Genomic DNA, 18,370 nt, shown 5'->3' on the forward strand with positions numbered 1-18,370 from the left:
CGTCAAAAGCTATAGAAAAGGGTCAGGGTAATGCAAGAGAAAATTAAAAATGCAATAAAATAAGTTGTGGAGCAAAATTAAATTTCTGGCTTCTGCAGACCTGGCTATAAAGAAATCTTTTCCCTTTCAGTATAAACCACGGCTGCTGTGGGGTATCCAAACAAAATCTTCTAAGCACTTTCATTAGATTTTACTTGCCTCTGTGCTTGTACTCATATTAAAACCAAGTGAACCACCAGCCATTTAAAACAGACGCTATATTCAGTAAAGCTGCAGTTTCTCTCAATGTTTATGAGAAATGACTGGCTGAGATTACAGCTATCACCAACCTCCTCAGAAGCATTTCAAAACTTCTGATGAAAGAAAACAGGGACATGTTAAAACTGAAACCTGGTTTTGTGATTATTTTTTTAATCCGGAGGTCAACTCATGAAGAGCCTGTGATTCGATCCCTGTCAGGGTCTCCACCAAGAAGACTAAGACCCAGGAAGCACAGAGAGCTGTCTCAAGCCCACATTTCCAGTTCAGCTGCTGAATCCACAACACAGACCATCAGAAAATATTAAAGGCMGTTTCCAAATTAAATGAAAGTGGTTGTCTTTGGTAGCAAAGAAGTGTTTTTCTCTCTAAATGAAAAGTCGTTAAATTAGGTAACACTGACACTCTTTCCTGGAGGCTCAGCACAGGGCTGCAGGAGCCTGGAGGKCCCTGTGCTCCCGCTGGCTGCCACAGTGCCCCTTGCTGGCCTCCCACCAGCATTCCACACTAGGGACCCATACCATGGCCAATGGCCCTGCACCAAAACCCCATTTTCTGCTGCTGCAGTTCAGGATTCAATGAGACAACAGCCTGGGTCTGAAGGGAATACTGTACTATTATTATTACTTTTCATTGAAAGCAGGATTAAACTTCTTCRTAAAATCATGGTGAGGAAACACTAAAAAGTAGAGATAGGGAATTACGGAGTAGGGTGACACAAATAGGCACCATCCATCTACCAAGCACTGCACAAAATGGTGTTTCAGTAGCTGATGGAGCCCTGCCACGCTGCAGGGCTMTGGTCTGCCTCAGCAGTCCCACGTGGGCAGCAAATACACAAGATTTCTTGGCCTGATCTCAGGTTTTACCAACAGGTTAGATTACAGCACACAGTCTTTGTATTTAGAGATTAGGTCATTGTGGCATTAATTGCAAATAATGCCATGGCATTTTTTTCAGGTGAAACCAGTGACTCTCCCACATTTCTAGCTTTTCAAGACTTCTTTTTGAAAATTATCTTAACATTTAGCTTCCAAACTGGCCTTTCATTGGCTCACACTGGGTATTTCTGCCACTGCCTTCAGCCCGGCCGTGGCCCTGGCTCTCACACAAAGCACCAGGAGCACAAGCCCCAGCCAGGCCAGGTGACGCCCACTGACAAGGCAGTGCATTTTCCACTTTTATGGGCCGTGCAGCCAGCCTGCCTGCTCGAGCTGTTTCATTTTGTCTGCAGCTGAAACCGAAATAACCTGGAGTAAAGCCGTGATGCTGAGACGCTGCAGTGCAAGYGAGCGCACTTGGCCCTTGGAGCGGAGCGTGTGCTGCTGAGTGGCGGCGGGAAGCCAAGCCCCACCTGGGGCTGAGGCACAAATCCACCCTCCAGAAGTAACTTTTCCTGCAAAAGAGCTCAGGGGACATCTCTGAAGGAGACAGTCYCAGGGAGTTCAGGACTGTCGCCTTGTCCCTTGGGTTGGTGAGCCCATGCCTAGGGCTGCACTCGCTCTCAGGATGTTGTGTGGCCCCAGGTGGCTCCACATSCCTGGTACTGCCCATGGGGGACAGCCCGCACCACCGCAGTGCTGCTGCCATGGCCAAGGTCTGGGGGACAGGGGATGAGTGTCTGTGTTGCTGCTCATAACCACTAAAATACAAGAGGGGTAGGAAAAGCAGGTATTGGGTTACAGTTATCTTCAATTAAAAAACTGTTTATCTTTGAAAATACGTATCTGTTACTGACAAGCTCTGAAAACCACCGCTCCAAGTCTGTCAGTAAAACCAAATGTTAAATGGAAAATATTTGCCAGGATTTAAAATTAGACCTACACATTACTTACAGATGTTTCAATGAAAAACACTTGAAACTCAACCACATAGAGTAATAAACCCCACAATGGTGTATTTTTTTTTATACTCCAAGTTAATTTTTATTATATAAGTAGCCATATGAAGAAGCCATTGCATACTGCTTAAATTAAATGTGGAGGAATGAAATCAGCAGTATCCCTTTACAGCATATGGTCCAGCAAATCAAATTATAAAGCTTTCCACATCTCATTAACTGCAATGAGTACAGTGAGATTTCTAATAAGTCACTTCTTTTTCATGTGAGAGGTGAGCAGTGACTTATTGTGACTATTCTCACAGGATGACCCTTGTGCTGAAATTAAGAACTAATCTAAAATGGGAAAGGTCATTTGGTCAAGTCTGATCATAACATTTCCTCGTTATTGTTTTAGTTGGCATTGAAGCACATGCTTTCCCAGTGCATCAGCTGAAAAATGCCTTTGATAATTTCACTGACAGCGAGTAACCCACACACTGCCATTTAATGAGTTTGGGCTGGATTAGCTGACAATAAAGAATACAGTATAAATGCTTTTATAGAATGAGTTTTTCAGCAGGAAAATTTCATACAGGCATACTTAACTAATTTATTTGCATTTACCACTGAGCTGTCAGTCCAAGTACCACTCTGGTAACAACTTCTGGTTCCAGTTAGACAGAAGCCTCACCAGTCKCTGCCTCTTCTTGGAAGGAACCTGCTCCATGCCCCCCACTCATGGGCCCACCTGTAGCCGCAGCTTCAGTTGCAGGGGGAATGCCAAGGAGAGAACCACATTCAAAGRCTCACTTCCTCCTCTGCACAGAAAATTAAATCATCATACAATTGCTCATCACGTGGCTTTGCTTTATGTGGATTCCTGATTTAGTGGCAGATCTGATTCAGGAACAGAGGCATTCCTGGCTCCCTGTCCCAGGCTCAAATCTCTAACCTGAATCCAAWCTCCCTTCCGCCATCAGCCTGAAATTGTTTGCTAGAGGATATGTTGACCATAAAAATACAGTACAGTGCACAATGASAGAAACATCTCAAGACAGTGGAAAAGAGAAAGCTCAGCCAGGCCAGCTGAAACACTTGGGAGGAAAATCAACAGGCTGTTTTTAGCTATTACAAAGTTGTTGGCTGATCTGATGTAGCTGGGCAGGAAATTCCATAGTTTTTGGAAACCATTGACAAAAATGTTCTGGCACTTCAATTCTCCATTTTGTACTTCAACAAGAGTTAATGCACTGTGCCCAAGAAGTTCAGCATGCAAAACAAAATGGGAGACAGCTTTTTTCAGCTAAATATGGAGACACATTGTCTTCCACAGTAGCAGAAAAATCCTGTGACTTACTTGAAACTTCCTGATGTTCCATTCTAATGACTGGGCAGTACTGGGAATGTGATCATTCCTGCCAGGATGTTTCACTTGGTTATTAACCTCATGGAAAATTTTGGAGGACTGTAAACCAATCCTCAAAGGATGGATTTCTTATTTGCTCTAAAAACACTGCCTTACTTTTGTGCAGCCACTACTGAAAGTCTGAAACCTAGCTACTGTTTAGATTAATTTAATTTCCACTTAATGTTCATTAAATACTAAGTTGTTAGTTTAAGGCACCTCAAAATGTGTGGCTATAGCTAATTTTTGGAAAAAGCAGTGTTTGAGTGCAAAACGCAGCAAGTAGGGGATGTTCACATCATTTCCTTTGGGCTATTTTAAGCATCTAGCATTGAATTATTAGTACAGAAGACCTGAGGTCCTCAGGCCCATGAGTGGGGACCAGCAGGCACCTGCAACCATCCCAAGCCCCAAGAAGAGGGGCATGAGGTCCCTGAGCACCTCCATCAGATGGCAGCCACAGACTTGCCTTGAGTGGGGGCTAAGCCTGGAATCAGCAGCAGTGAGGAGAACAGGAGAGAGAGGATGGGCACCATGGGGCTCTCGGGTCCCACTGCCCCACAGMCACACCATAAGGCACCAGTTCCACTGTCAGTTTGTGTCATGTCCCCTCTGCAACAGCCAAGCCTGCTCCCATCTTGCTGCCCAAAACATTTGGTGGGTTGGATGATATTCTTTTTCAATCGCATATGAAAATTCAGGGGGTGGGGAAACCTTAAAAAGACACATTGGAATGGTGACACTCAGACTGCAGAATGCTTGAAATAACAATTTTTTTTTGGCAAACATGGACAACTCTCACATCTCACTAGAATTAACTTTTGACCTCCAGACCTCAGAGAGTCRGAGTTTCAAAAAATGCAGCTTTGCACAATGTGCACTGAATTACTGTGGTTCTCATGTGCACACAATTGGGTAATTATGTATGCAAAAGTTTAAATTAAGGCCAGAACAGAAAATATACTTTAAACTAGTCTGCGTTTAAAAAGTGTGARCTATTTTGTTGCAGTGAGTTAAATTGAATGCAACAGGGGATTTACCAGATACAAACTCTGCCCCTTCCTTTGTGCAATGATTACATTGCTCAGAGTGCCATCCTTTGGCATCCCCAGTTATACCCCACGGCCTTTAGCATCTGCTGAAGATTCACTGCAGAAGAAGGACAGTACATTATGGCAGAGTTGCACGGCCCTCAGTGAAAAGGCACCTCATGTAAGAGACCATTTGCAACTCTCCACTGAATTCATCTGATAGTGCCTAGTTACTACATTTATCTAACCACATATTGACTTCTGGATACATGGGAAAAAAACCTAAGAAAAGCTAAAGTGATGATACACTTGAGCACAGCACCCTGCAGCTGTTCTGGAGGGATTAATTTTCAAAACACTGGGCAAGCCCTCAATAAACCTGTAATTCCTACTTTGAGAACTTGGACAGGCTGGTCTGCATGAAGGTTCAGAGTGTATGGTGCAGACATGAGGTCACCCTCCCAGGCTCATTAGAGCCACAACTAAGCAAAGCTATCACTTTTCAAACACCAAATGTGGGCAATTGCTATCAGCATTTCCATGCATGTTTTACTTTAAATAGTTGCTACTTGCTCATCTTTCCCATAGCTGAAAATTACCTACATACCTAAATGCATACACTTGTTATGTGCCTGCATATATTTATTTTAAAATAGCTTATGCATATATAACACAGAGACACAAAAGTTCTCTGATGCTTGCTCCTGGAGGGGTAATAACACAGAAATATTTAAGATGATTCAACAGTGGACGGCTCAGCAGATGTCTCCAGCATGGTGCAAGACATTAACGTCTGCTGACTCATCATCGCAGTTAATTCGTGCCTGGCTCATATTCCCGTCATCTCAGCAGCAATTTAGTACTTGGTGAATTTTCTCTCATCAGGAGTAAATGTTATCACAGACTTGTGATTATGTGCTATTTGAAACTGGTAGAGCTAAAGCCATGTGTGATAATAAAAGGTAATTGTTTACCTTTGAAGTTGATATCTATGGCCTTCATGGCACTCTGCAGGAAATTGAGCCAGTTCATGACTGCTCGGGCAGTCAGGCTGTGTCTGACATCCCTCTTCAGGGCATGATAATGAGGTGGGTGCATACTAGAAGTTGAAACAAGCTAGTGGCACTTTTATAGACTTCTTTTCCCCTTCTGAGTGAAGGTGAACACAATAAAGAATTAAGTGAGGTGAAAGTTCCCTTTTTATTTCATGTAATGACATTGCTGGCTAGAGTGGAGTAACCGAATTTTCTTCCAGTGAAATATGAGTGATGCAATAGCAGCTATGTACCCAGAGCACACCTGAGCATAGGCACAAGTGTCACAGACATAGTGGAAGGTAGGGGAGAGTGTCAGCATGGGGATGCCCAGTGGCTCGAGGCCAGCCCTCATCCAGCAGCACTGCTACCTGCAAGGGRCCTGGCCACACTCCCTGCAAGCAGTGCCTGAACACCTGTGTCCCATATCCTGGGACACAGCACAGCCAGCATCACCTCCATGTTTGGGATTTGATGCATGTCAGCTGAAAAAAACACCATTTGGGGTGCTTCAGGGACAATTTTCCTTTCAGCAGGAAGAAGCTGGGGTGCAATTTCATGCCGTCCCTAGGAAGTAGATTCATCAGTGCCCAAAGGAAGTAGACTCATCAGTGCCCAAATTTGGCTCTGCAGTTACTGGCCTGGCTGCAGGCAGACACAAARTGCATTTACCATGAATTCCCTGATCTAAGAAATAGAGAAAGGTATAAATCAGAAGTACCAGCTGAAGGGATTTAGTGTTTGTAACAAATGCTATTAACATGCTGTTAGCTTTCACAACTCATTTTCAGCGSATTATAACTACTCCTAACAGAAATGGCCAGCAACATGAAGAGGTCTCAACATTTTTGCCTGCTTTTCCTTTTTCCATCTTATCCTCCCAAACAATCCACACTGGAATTCATAAATAAAGACATATGCACATTTGGAGCATGTTCAGATCAATTATCCCACATCATTTTTTTGGAGCTAGGAAGAAGGTATATTGCCTAAATGGTAATGCCTATGGATCTTTAATATTAATGTGATGCTCAAGAGATAATTACTTCTCATGAGCCGGAATGAGTCTGGCCAAAAAGGTTGAACACATCCAAAATTCAGCTGATTTGAGTGCAGCTAATTCTGGCTGAGGTTTTTTTTTTTTTCCCCTTCTGGACACACTGCCAGATGTAATAGAAATAAACCCCATTGAAACTGGCTGAGGATACGTATCATATTCTGATTGGTAACAGATTTGCAGATTATTGGATAGGGGACGATAATTAACTAAAATACAAAAGTCAGTTAAAATACCATCATGGTTCAAGCACACACCCTCCAAAAAGTAAGTCTTTCCCAAGAGGAATCCTCACATGGAAACATACCTTCTGCCCAGGCACAGGATTCCAGAAAGAAGAGAAAGGAAACCATTTACTGCAACCCTGCCTATGGCTGAATGCAAGAAAACTCTGGTGCCAATAGGACTTCTGGAAAAAGAAGAAAAGATTAGGTTTGGAATGAACTAAAACATAGGAATGTCAGACCTGTGGCAGGATGCTTTGTGGGTAACCTATAGGGAGCAACAAGGTTCAAAGCCTGAGTAAATAAAAGTTGCATTCATCACTTTACAGAGGGAAAAGCATCTCTGTCTCTAGTATGGGAAGGCTTCGGGAGCTCTCATGTACCTGCCCTGCAAAGGAACACTGAGCCCAGCTGACACATGCACAGCAAGTTAATTCCTGCAACTTGGAGAACTGCTCCTCTTCATGGGACTGTCTTCCAGAAAGCTGCCCAAAACAGGGCTGGTGAGTACGGAAAGCAGCTCCCAGGCAGCCCAGCTCTGCCCTGGCTCCTCTGTCCTGCTGTGGATGAGTCATGTACAGAACAGGAAAGGAAATAAATGCAAACACATGGCAGTCAAAATGGCTTTCACAGAAAAGAAAACATTKGGCTGGATCTGCTGTGGGTGTGCAGAATGGAGCTGGTCCTTGTGGGATGGGCACCTCTTGGTGTGCAGCTTTGTGCAGCCATCTGCCATGGCATGGGCAGATACCAACATTTCCTGACTTGCAAAAGCTGTTTGCCAAGGTCAGGTTAAATATATAATTTCTTCATAATTGGGTTTTAAATGTTTAATCTACACGATTCYGTTTGACATAAAAAGGCTGGAAGAGGGAAAGAGGGGCAGCAGAGCAAAGGAAAAAAACCCAGCAGCCCTGGATACAACAGGGGTGTGGAGGGACGTAAATGGRAAAATCTAGCTGGAAAGAATACATGTCCACTTCTAGTATTAAATGCAAATATACACTTAAACACACAGGTTACACTTCAAATCTGGAAATAKCATATATTTATCCCATGCCACTTCTATTTCACTTCCTCATACAAGGACTGTTGAATGTTTTTTAATTGTACTATCATGCCCTCACCTCTCCATAGCACCTCCCTAAAAGGTAGGTGAGAGATAAACTGTGGTGTAGCAGATCCCTCCTGCAGGAACCTCCCTTTCTTTGCTCTGGAAGGATTTTAGCTGGGCTTTTTCAAAGGCTGGTACTTCTCCTCAAGAAGTACCCCTGAAGCTTCTCTTGCTGAGCTTTCTGCTCTAAGAGGAATATAAAAGCACCTATAGAACACCCCCATAGTTTTTATTAGGTGCTCTGACAGCATTTTTCAAAAAAATTAAAGGCAAAAGGCAACCATATTTCTAAGAAAAGTTCTCAAAATTTGATAAYGGCAAAAAAAAAGTTCTCTCCTGGCAAACTTAGTCTACTCCTCCACCCAGAATGACGTGACTCATTACAAACCACTCGCCAGTACTGCAGCTTCCTAAAATGTTTATCCCTAAGCAGACAACGTAATGATTTTTACCAGTCTCCTCTACCACCATGGTCTGGACCTTGCTAATGTTCTTAAGCCTTATTCCTTTTTGCCATYTGAGAAGACCTTTCCACAAACAAAGAAGATGCCTTGTTTTAATAACACAATGTATCTCCAAAGTAAAAGAAAACATTCATGATTAAAGATGCTCACAGAGTAGGGCCATGACTTTCTAAATGCCTGAGTGACAAAAGAATTCCACCCATTAATATTACTACTTCAACTGAGAGGATTTCAATAGTTCTTGCCAGAAGTACTTTTCGTGTATATCATGGATCTCAGGTTCTTATTTTCTGATGAATACACACATACATGCCAGGTGTAAAGGTGTAAGAGAACAGCCAGCCACAGCATGTTTTGTTAGCACAAGGTGAGATGCTCCACTCAGCTTTTGCATAACTATCCAGCCATGATTTTAAGTATTCAATTCTACTTGTATGACTTCTTAAAATTCCCTGCAACATAATTATACTGATGGGAATGCAGAAAGATAATTGCTTTTAGAGAAAAGTTTCTCTTTTGTTTCACATTCATCTGGCTTCCATAAATAGAACAGGAGACCTTGAACAGCAGCAATATGCATCCGTGTGTCTCTAGCTATTTATTTACAAAGCTAGACCTTGACAAATCTAATTTGTTCAATAAAATTAAAAAGTATGCACAATAATTCATTTAGACAAAAAGGCTTGAAAAGGAACATCACTGAGAGTGCGTCTCATCACTGGAARTGATCAGCTGATTCCTGAAGAATTGGCAGGTGCTCTCCTTTTGGAAAGCAGCAGTGAGGTAGTACTTAGAAGAGGAAAAAAATGAGCTAGGAATCAGAGTAGTTCTTTATTCAGACAATAATTATACAAATTAGATCCATGAAAGCCAGAGAATGACTGTGCCTTGAACCCTGTCTGTGTGCATAGAACAATGGAGAAATTAATAATTAAATCTATTACATATGCTCATAACTCAGCACAAAAGATACTTCAGTAGCTCAAACAATTCTGCATTTTCATTTGAATAAAGCTTTCACACTTCTTTTCTCATTATATATGTATTATATTTTAAATTTAACAGCTTATTTTGTTGCCTTTATGCCTTGAATTAATAAGGCCACACTTTAATGCACTAATGTTGAATAGCATTAGCATGCTTTACAGTCATTACTTGGGGGGAGCAAAAAAATCCCAAGTCTCCCAGTGGTGAAATCAATTTGCCCATAACTTCCTGTCTCTCATAACCTCTGCTAGCATAGCTTGAAACTTTGTGCTGCTTTTTGTACCAAAAGACTTGTTTATATGTTCTGGCTGCGGCTGGGGCAGGATCTGAAGGTAACACTATTCCGTTAAGTTTGCACAAACAGTTCAGGAACAGACTGAAATCTTTTCAGCCAGTTAAAGCAATTAGCAGCCAGATACACCGACCTAATGCTATTTCCTTTGTAAGAAATAATTTAGCCTCAGAAACACAGATGGCTCAGTGAGTTCTGACCCAGAATTATTTTCCTTTGGCCGGGAGGGGGGACGCAGACACCCGGGGGGCTGGTGGGGGTGTGGAGCAGGCCAGGGGCTGGAGGACCAGCCGACTTCGCCCGTTCCCAGCTGGAAAGAGGGACTGGCTGCAGCATCTGAATGCCGAGGGTGGAGGGAAAAGGATATGGGGGAAAGAAACCACTGAGAGACTTCAGATGTAAAAATTACTGAGAGTTCCTCCAAAGTCCTCTTCCTAGATGGAGGCTGACTCTGGGCCCTCACAGCCTGCAGCCCACGCAGGCCCTCCGACGGCTGCCAAGTCAAATAACACTAATTGCATTACAGATTGCAAGCAGAATTCGCTGTTCTTTTCAACTAAACCCAAGACTTTCCATTTCCATTTTGTTTGGGGAATTTAAGTGGCGTGCGTATTCCTACCGCCAGCCAGGATATGGGGTTAGGAAAGGGGTGGAAATCGCTCACTCAGAGACCAAAAGCAGATCTGTAAACTTGAGAAACCAGAGAGGGTAACTGAAGGAGCAGGCTAGAGACTGGCAGCTGTGGGAACAGGAGCCTTGGAGGAGGCTGGCTGCCCCTCACACACCACCCTGGACAGTGCAGCCCGACGGGGATGGCTGGACCCTGGTCCAGCAWGGGGAGTGCAGATGCTGCTGTGCCTCCTTTCCACAAGTGCCCGCGAATCTCCTGCATCCCAGCATGGGGTACCCACACCCACACTCCCTGTCCCACTATGGGTGGCACCGATGGGGTCACCCTGCGGGGACACTGAGTCACAGCACAGCCCTCACCCATCCGCCAGAAACAGGAATGTCAGACAAGCAGTGCTGAGTACTGAGCTCTAGTGGGGAAACAACCCATCTCAGGGGGCACAACCACAGCTAGTGGTGCTTCCTGCAGCAGCACACAGACTTTCAGCATCACGGCATAAAATTCCCCCACTTCCCCAAAACTTTTGGACTAAGTTTTAAAAGGGTTAAAAACTTCTGTAGGAAAACCAGATGCCCCATATGTAACTGAAAAACTTTACGTCATCCTATTAGTTCCTCAGAAATCTGTAATATGGGAATGCATGAATGCATCCTGTCTCTTTTTGCTTAGTTGCATTCCAAATCCCTAACACTACTCAGTATTGAAGTACTTTGCAATTATAACGATGGGTCCCGTTGTCTGGCAGCCTCCAAGGAGAAATGAACTCCCAATTTTTGGAATGAACAGAAATTCTGAGAAACCCTCCCATCAGTCATTTAATATGAGAAGAGTCCAGCTCTCTTGAAAACCTCCTTAGGATTGCTTACCCTACTCCATCAGCTGCAATGTAATACACATTTCACACTGCAGCATCCTTTTCAGTAGCATTTCAGCTGAAGAGAGATGTTAGACTGTCACGCTTATTTAAGCAGAAGGGTTATCACTGTTCCTTCACACAATACTGTATAGCTCAAAGGTGCAGTAAGAAGCCTCAGAAATATGCCCAGAAAAGTTTGCAAAAATAAACAACGTCAATTTGCTCCTTTAAGTATCATCATGACAAATTTACCGGGAGGCTGGAGAGATAAAATGCAGCACTTTAAATACCTAAACTAATCAATAGAGAGATCCGAGCGTGCAATCCATTTTCTGAGAAGGGCAACCTTTTAAGGTTAATTCTTCATTCATATAAATACAAAGCCAGGGTCATTATTTAACTTGAAGCAGCCCTTCATTAAACTATAATAATTGGGCTCAATTTAGCACTAAAATTAGCCACCGCAAGCAGCCACCTTCCTGCAAAGGCGGGCCGAGCGCGGGAAGGCCGCCTGAGGGCCGCGCTGTGGCGGGGGCGGGGCGGGGCGGCCGGGCCTGCCCGCTCCTCGGGCGCCATCTCGTGGCCGCTCTCCCCCAGGCCGCGGGGCGAGCGGGACCGCGCTGTCCGCCCTCACCGCGCTTCGGTCCGCCCTCAGGAGACCGGGGACGGGCAGCAGAGTGCTGCCGAGCGCGACCGCGCTGTCCGCCCTCACCGCGCTTCGGTCCGCCCTCAGGAGACCGGGGACGGGCAGCAGAGTGCTGCCGAGCGSGACCGCGCTGTCCRCCCTCACCGCGCTTCGGTCCGCCCTCAGGAGACCGGGGACGGGCAGCAGAGTGYTGCCGAGCGSGACCGCGCTGTCYGCCCTCACCGCGCTTCGGTCCGCCCGCAGGACACAGGGGACGGGGAGCAGTGTGTCCCTGCCGAGTGCCCCCCGACCCCACAGCTGCTTCTCGCCAGCGGTCCGCAGAATCACAGAATCATTAAGGTTGGAAAAGACTTCTAAGGTCACGGAGTCCAGCCATTACTCTAACACTGTCAGGTCCACCATTAAAATATGTCCCTAAGTGCCACACCAGCACAATTTTTGAACACTTCCAGGGATGGTGATTCCATCGCCTCAGACCCTGACCAAGACTGAACTCAGCAGCTAGTGGTTTATTTGTCCCGAGATCCAGCTTAGAGCGTTACCTAGTTAAAGACCAGGCTTTTTGGTGATAAAGCAAGAAAAGGCACAAATGATCTTTCTGATTACCAGCCATATCATTGTGACTGCGCAACCACCACCTCCAAAGGCGGGCAGAGGGACAGCGAGCAGCCTGAACACGCAGTACCCCGTGTCCGCAGCCTCCTCTCCCCACGCCCACTGAGATGTCACGGCAGCTCTGCAYGGACAGAGGTCCTGCCGCTGCCCCGGCCTTGGGCAGCCGGGTGTAAGTCCCTGTTTGCAGAGGGGGCTCTGGGCAGGGAGGCTAGGGACACATCCCGCTCACACACCACCCTCCAGGGCTCTCTGGCAGCACAGGACTTCAGTCATYTGTTGGCCAGATCATTCCATATGTTAGTGCCAATAAAAAGAACTTCCTGTCTGACCTCGAGGAAGCCACTGGATCTTGCCATGCCTCATTTTTCTGCTTTATAAACCAGAGCTAAATACTTTTTTTAAACTGTGTAATAGCACTGGAAAAATCCATGCTGTTTCCATTGTGCTCATCTCTGAATATCCCTCCTTTTGTAACTCATTATCTAATTTCTAACCCCTAATTAACTCAGCTGCTACTCCATCACCCTTCAAATATTGCTTAGAGAAGAAAACAAAGTCTCTGCGATTAAATGAACAAGTTTTTCTCAAACYTTTCTCTCAAACATTGTCCACTGTGATCTAAATGATGCTGGGGAGCACTAGTGTCATTGCCATCTGTTGATGTGCAGCACCTGGATGGGGACAGATACAACCACCCCCACAGTCCTGGGACAGACACTGCCCTGGCAGCCACTGGCCTGCCACATCACTGGTGTTCATGCACAGTCAACTTCACAAGAAGGAAAAGAATTAGCAGCACTTCTGGTCAAAGCAAAGGAGATAGCACGAGTTCAAAATGACTTTCCCGTGACCACACAGGAAATCTGCAGTGAGATGGAGGGTATGACCGGAGACTTGTGACCAAGGCTCATGCTGGGCGCGGCAAGGGGCCACCCCTTCAGCAGAGGTGGAAAGGCACATGCACATGTTTCTGAGATATGGATACAGAGTGAGCTTAATGCCTTTCCTTGGCAGAACACATCAGCAACTGGCCTAAAAGGTGAATTAAAAGTGAGCTCTCTCTCAGCACTTGCACTAGATTTTTTTTTTTGCTTTGGACTTAATTTCTTGTAAGCAAAGCATTACTTAAATCTGGTGAACTGAATTTTAAAAAGAAAAKAAATTCTTATGCCTATTGATGAAAAAGAAACCCCAGACATGAAACAGTCTTTTGCCTTTCATGAGAGTCATCTGCAACAGGCAGCCATGGAGGGTCTGTCCCCTGTGTGTGCTCAGTGCTGGTGGCAGCCAGCAGCAGCTCCAGGCAGGAACTGATTTCACTGGTCTCCCAAAGGTAAGTGCATTAGCACAGATCCCTGCCTAAGAAGACAGAGAAGTCAGGGCAAACACAGGAAACACACGACATCTTTAACAAGAAGGCCAAAGACTGCAACAGAGCCGTGGCATAAGGTTGGCAGGGCTGGGATTGTGCAGATGTGGGGATAATGGCAGCATGTTCCCGGTGAGCACCACAGATGCCATGTGCTCTGGACATAAAGATTCTTCAATCCCCACAAAAATGGAAAAACTTRTTTTCAAGAACAGGGGGGAGGGGGCAGAGAGATATAGAAACAAATGGGTTCAAACAAAGTTTTATGAGGGGAGCTGGAGTGCACTCAGCCTGTAAAACAGCCCATGGTAGTGTCAGGCCACCACTGGGCAAAGGTACTTCATAATGGTGTATAATCAGGTTTTATGAGAGGGTTACCACTGTCAACAGGTGATTGAATASCTTTTTGCATGATGGACCTTGCCAGGGATCAGCAGGGTGAAAGACAGAGTCAGCCATTTACCTTGACATGCTTCTTCCACACAAGCCAAACTAATTGCACACGTCAAAAGGAAAAGGCAAAGCATGGCTTTCATCCGCTCCTGATAACAATCAGATAGGGCTCTTCCTGTCTTCTCCAGCAGCCCTTCCTCCAGCACAGCATGCAGAGGAGGAAGAAAATACAGCTTTGAAGGTCAGGTAATGGCCTAATTAAAGCAGAATTCCAACTCCAACGCTGTGGCCCTGCCCTTTTAAAGCACAACACTGGGTCAGGCTGTCAGTTGTGGTTTAGTGCACTGGTGCTGCTAGCACACCCCTAGTAATATGCTCTTTGGCTTAACRTGGGTCATTTGACAAGGGGGTTTCTAAATAATTGCAGCAAGTGCCAGGAGACACGTGTTAATTTTAAAGCAGTTATTGCCCTGTGAAGGGTGCCTACCCCCCARCCATTGGAGACAGGGAGAGCTTTCAGAGGTCGTGAAAGGTCTCCCCTTCAAAAACTAAACCAGAGTGGGTAGTGAGGGATGGGGAGGGCTCTACAATGGCCTTTGCAGCAACAGTCAGGCAGAGTTTAAATCTGTTACTTGCCCAGAGTTCCAAAAAGTGTGCAGTGGTCTGGTGGGTATGGAAAGCCCTAGGAGCATTGCTCTCTAAAGCAGATGTGATGTTCTAACCCCCAGCTTGCATAGACATGCATTTATGGCCCATTGGTATTTCCTTGGAGTGAAGGAGGAGGTAACATTCCTTTTGACAGTATTACTGCATGGCAAGGGCACAGGTGCTCTTGGGCATGTTTTTAGTTMGACATAGGCCTGAATGTATAGCAAAAAATGAAGAGGCTTTTTTGGCATGATCTCAATCCAACAGTCTCATGCTTTCATTTTCTATGACTAATCCTTGCTAGGTCAGGGAATGATGCTTGCTTTCTTTTTCAAAATGAARCAAAATAACCTCTTTTTACCCTGTTAAATGTTAATGGAGTTTGGGCAAGAGGGATGTCGGTCTGGGAACAAAAGTGTGTATGTTCTATCTAATATGATGCTTTCTGTGTCTCCCCAATTCCTTCCACCAGCTGCCTACTTCACCACAAGGCTAACTGAAGATAGGGCTCTGAGACAACACTGTTACCAACAGCTACAGCTGTCCAAAAGGATCAGATCACCTTCTCTGATCTTTTTCTCCTTGTTTTTTAAAATAGTTAATGTAGCAGACAAACAAAGAAGGTAATTGTGACATTTCTTTTCTCCAATCACATAAAACTTCAGAAGCAAGAATCAGACTTGGGGGGAGAAAAGCARGCGCAATTGCTGTGCTTGTAATCCCCTAACGTTGCCAGCACAGACAGCTGTTCCTATTCTGACTTTTTTCCAAATCAGTCAAAGTTAGGTCCAACTTTTAGAAAGCAGTTGTATATTTCTTTATTTCCCACTTCAGGGACTAGGATTAATCTGGAGTCCCAAATAACAACATCTTGTTCCTTGATATGGCCAACAAYAGCAAATTTGAGGGATTCATAACTCATGATCAGTGCTGCAAATACAGCACTCTCCTGACACCCACACCTGTTCTTTGACCCTTCATGGTGCCTGAAATGGGACAGGCAAGTACAAAAATTAAATTCTGTATTAAGACATAAATTATTACTTTATTATATTAAAATGCTAGAGGTTAGTACACCTCTAATTGGGAACATTAGTCATGCCAAGGTAGAAAGTTATATGGGAAGAAGATTAGCAAAAAGACATAGGAGGAGCCTGTGCAGGGCTCAAGAGGTCTCAGCTGAATTCCTGGCTCCTCCACAATGTTCTTGCCTAGCTGGCAGCAATTCATGTATACCAACACCACTGCTATATTTGAATGCACCACACTCTTGGTTTACAAGTGCAGAAAAGCCCAAGCTTGCTGCTATCCCAGCACAAATCAGGATCAAAATACCTCAGCAGGCAGACCCAGCAGGTGTAAGCCTTGTTTCTCAAAGCTGTTCCCGTTTGCTGTTTCCCACTGCCGGCAGAGGTGGAATCCAGCGAGCCATTCTCTCCCGGGCACRGCAGCCCTGCCAAGGCAGCAGCCAGCCACGGGCCTGGGTGAGGCTGCACACAGGCAGCAGCAGGGATCACAAGATGCAGCTTCTCAAGACAGGTGAACCCCAACAGTGTTCCAGTGCCTTACTTCTGACACAGGACAACAGTACCAGTATTTTCTAGCCAAAACACTGCAAAGGATAAAGAGATTTTATTCAATACTATCCAGTAATAAGCAGATATTATGRCAGCCACATGGCAATATCTCTTAGCAACACAGGCTTCCGTTGGATCTGCAGCACTTTTGCTTTATGCGTCATTAAAAATATTTCTGTGCAATAATACTAACACAGCCCTTTATCTAATCGATCTACAAAGAACAAGCACCTATACTGCTCCAAAATAGTAAAGAAAGTGCTTACCTGATGGAGGATCTTTTCTCTGCTGGACAGATAATGATGACAACAGGTGTCTAGCGATGAGTGGAAAGACGAGACATGCAAGATGAAGCAATTCACCTCTGGCATCTGTTTGTCTACTTGCTTTGCACGTGCAGGGTGAAACATCTGTCTCTGATGAGTAACTGTGGGGAAGTTACTTCAACTTCTCAGTAGTGCTCTGTGTCATTTGAGAGACTGGAAAATCCTAATTCCTAAAACCTGATGTCAGTATCCCACAACTAACCTTCCTCCTGCATTTCAATAGGCAAGTCTTCACCCAGATGACTGTTTCATCTCTCTGATATTCTTCACAGAAATTTGAGAGATCAACAAATGCTAATAGAKCTCATTTGATGCATCTATAGATCAGCAGATGAAACTTAGAAACCAATTTGCAGGACCCTAAGAAAAACTACTAATCTCAAGGGACATTCAGAGGGTGGAATCCTATCAATTTTCAAGTGATGTGCATGAGGAATTGCACCAGTTTTAAGCAGGGAGAAAATCTGGCTTTGTTTTTAATTTATATTGCTTAACCTTTGTTTCTAATTTACATTGCTTAACCTTTGTTTCTCAAAAATCCTTTAGGATTCCGTTGATGGCCTGTTTTTTGTGGTGGCAACATCACATGAAAACCAGCTATTTATTCCTTGAGGGTTTCCCCTGCCCCCACCTGATTTGGGAAGAGCAGCAGTATGGGTTTTTTGATTTATATGGAAAGAGGAAACCACCCTGGGCAAAAAAGTCTACAGTCAGCAGAAGCAGCACTTTGTCTTCAAAGACTTAGACACAAGGCTCCCAAATGATTAATGTTTCCAASTCACATTTTTCTTGCAGATGTGATTACTGAAGAGAATTTGAAGAGGAAATGATTTTTTAAATTGTTAGAAATGTATATGTGTATTTTCATAAGAAGGCATGAAACAACAGAAAACAATTTTCTGGGTGGTTTTAAAAGAATAAGGTCAAGGATTACAAACTCAGATGCCAAAGTGTTGTGATGTTAATACCTTGGCTTTCCTAAAAAGTTACTGATACTTGCTCAATCTGAAAAAAAAAMCAACCCATAAACAATTTACTACATGACTACATATTAACATAAATAACTAAATTCAGGTCCACACTTGAAAAATTGACAAATACTGTCAAATGTCACAACATGTAGTATGAATTGCTTTCAGCTATGGGTTATCACAGACTTCAAGAAATTTTAGAACATCCAGTATGGCTGTATGGTACCCAGGTCCCCATTTCCTAGTCTTCTGCACTGTTTTTGAAACTAGACAGAAAGACTTCTAGTTTTCAACCATTATTTGAATTCGGATAAACAAAATGAGATTGGCAAGGGGGTGAATCTACCAGTGCAGCTACAGAAAAAAAAGCACATTATTTTGGATTTTGAACATCTTTTTCATGCATACGATAAGAATAAGAAAGAGTTTAAATTACCACACACAAGACAGATRTTAAATGATGAAATTAATTTGAACAATCATCTGTGAATATCTATGATAAACCATGATGACATCAGGGTTTCTCTATCCTCTCTCAGTCACAAGGTACACAAAAAAATTGCCTTGGAAAACACTGTTGTCAAAGGAACAACAACCTTTATCACATCAGGATCTTTCATTGTAGAAGGCTCTTTCAAACTTGTTTCTTA

The 18,370-nt window shown here is 44.1% G+C and overlaps 1 long non-coding RNA gene across 4 annotated transcripts in view; it reads right to left on the reverse strand.

The window, feature by feature from the left end:
* The window catches only part of LOC130578379 (uncharacterized), a 77,645-nt gene extending 60,596 nt beyond the window's left edge, over nucleotides 1-17,049 (reverse strand). For 2 of the 4 annotated variants that reach the window (XR_008965878.1, XR_008965868.1), the window contains exon 1: nucleotides 16,690-17,049. This is a non-coding gene — a long non-coding RNA (uncharacterized LOC130578379). Of the gene's footprint in view, nucleotides 1-6,914; nucleotides 6,998-16,689 lie in introns of those variants that run through there. The other 2 variants (XR_008965872.1, XR_008965876.1) reach the window with 2 other exon arrangements.
* Between the last annotated feature and the right edge of the window lie 1,321 nt (nucleotides 17,050-18,370).

This window comes from Malurus melanocephalus, unplaced genomic scaffold (genome assembly GCF_030028575.1).
Source record: "Malurus melanocephalus ecotype Western Australia unplaced genomic scaffold, MMel_1.1 scaffold_8, whole genome shotgun sequence".
In the NCBI taxonomy this organism is placed as follows: Eukaryota; Metazoa; Chordata; class Aves; order Passeriformes; family Maluridae; genus Malurus; species Malurus melanocephalus.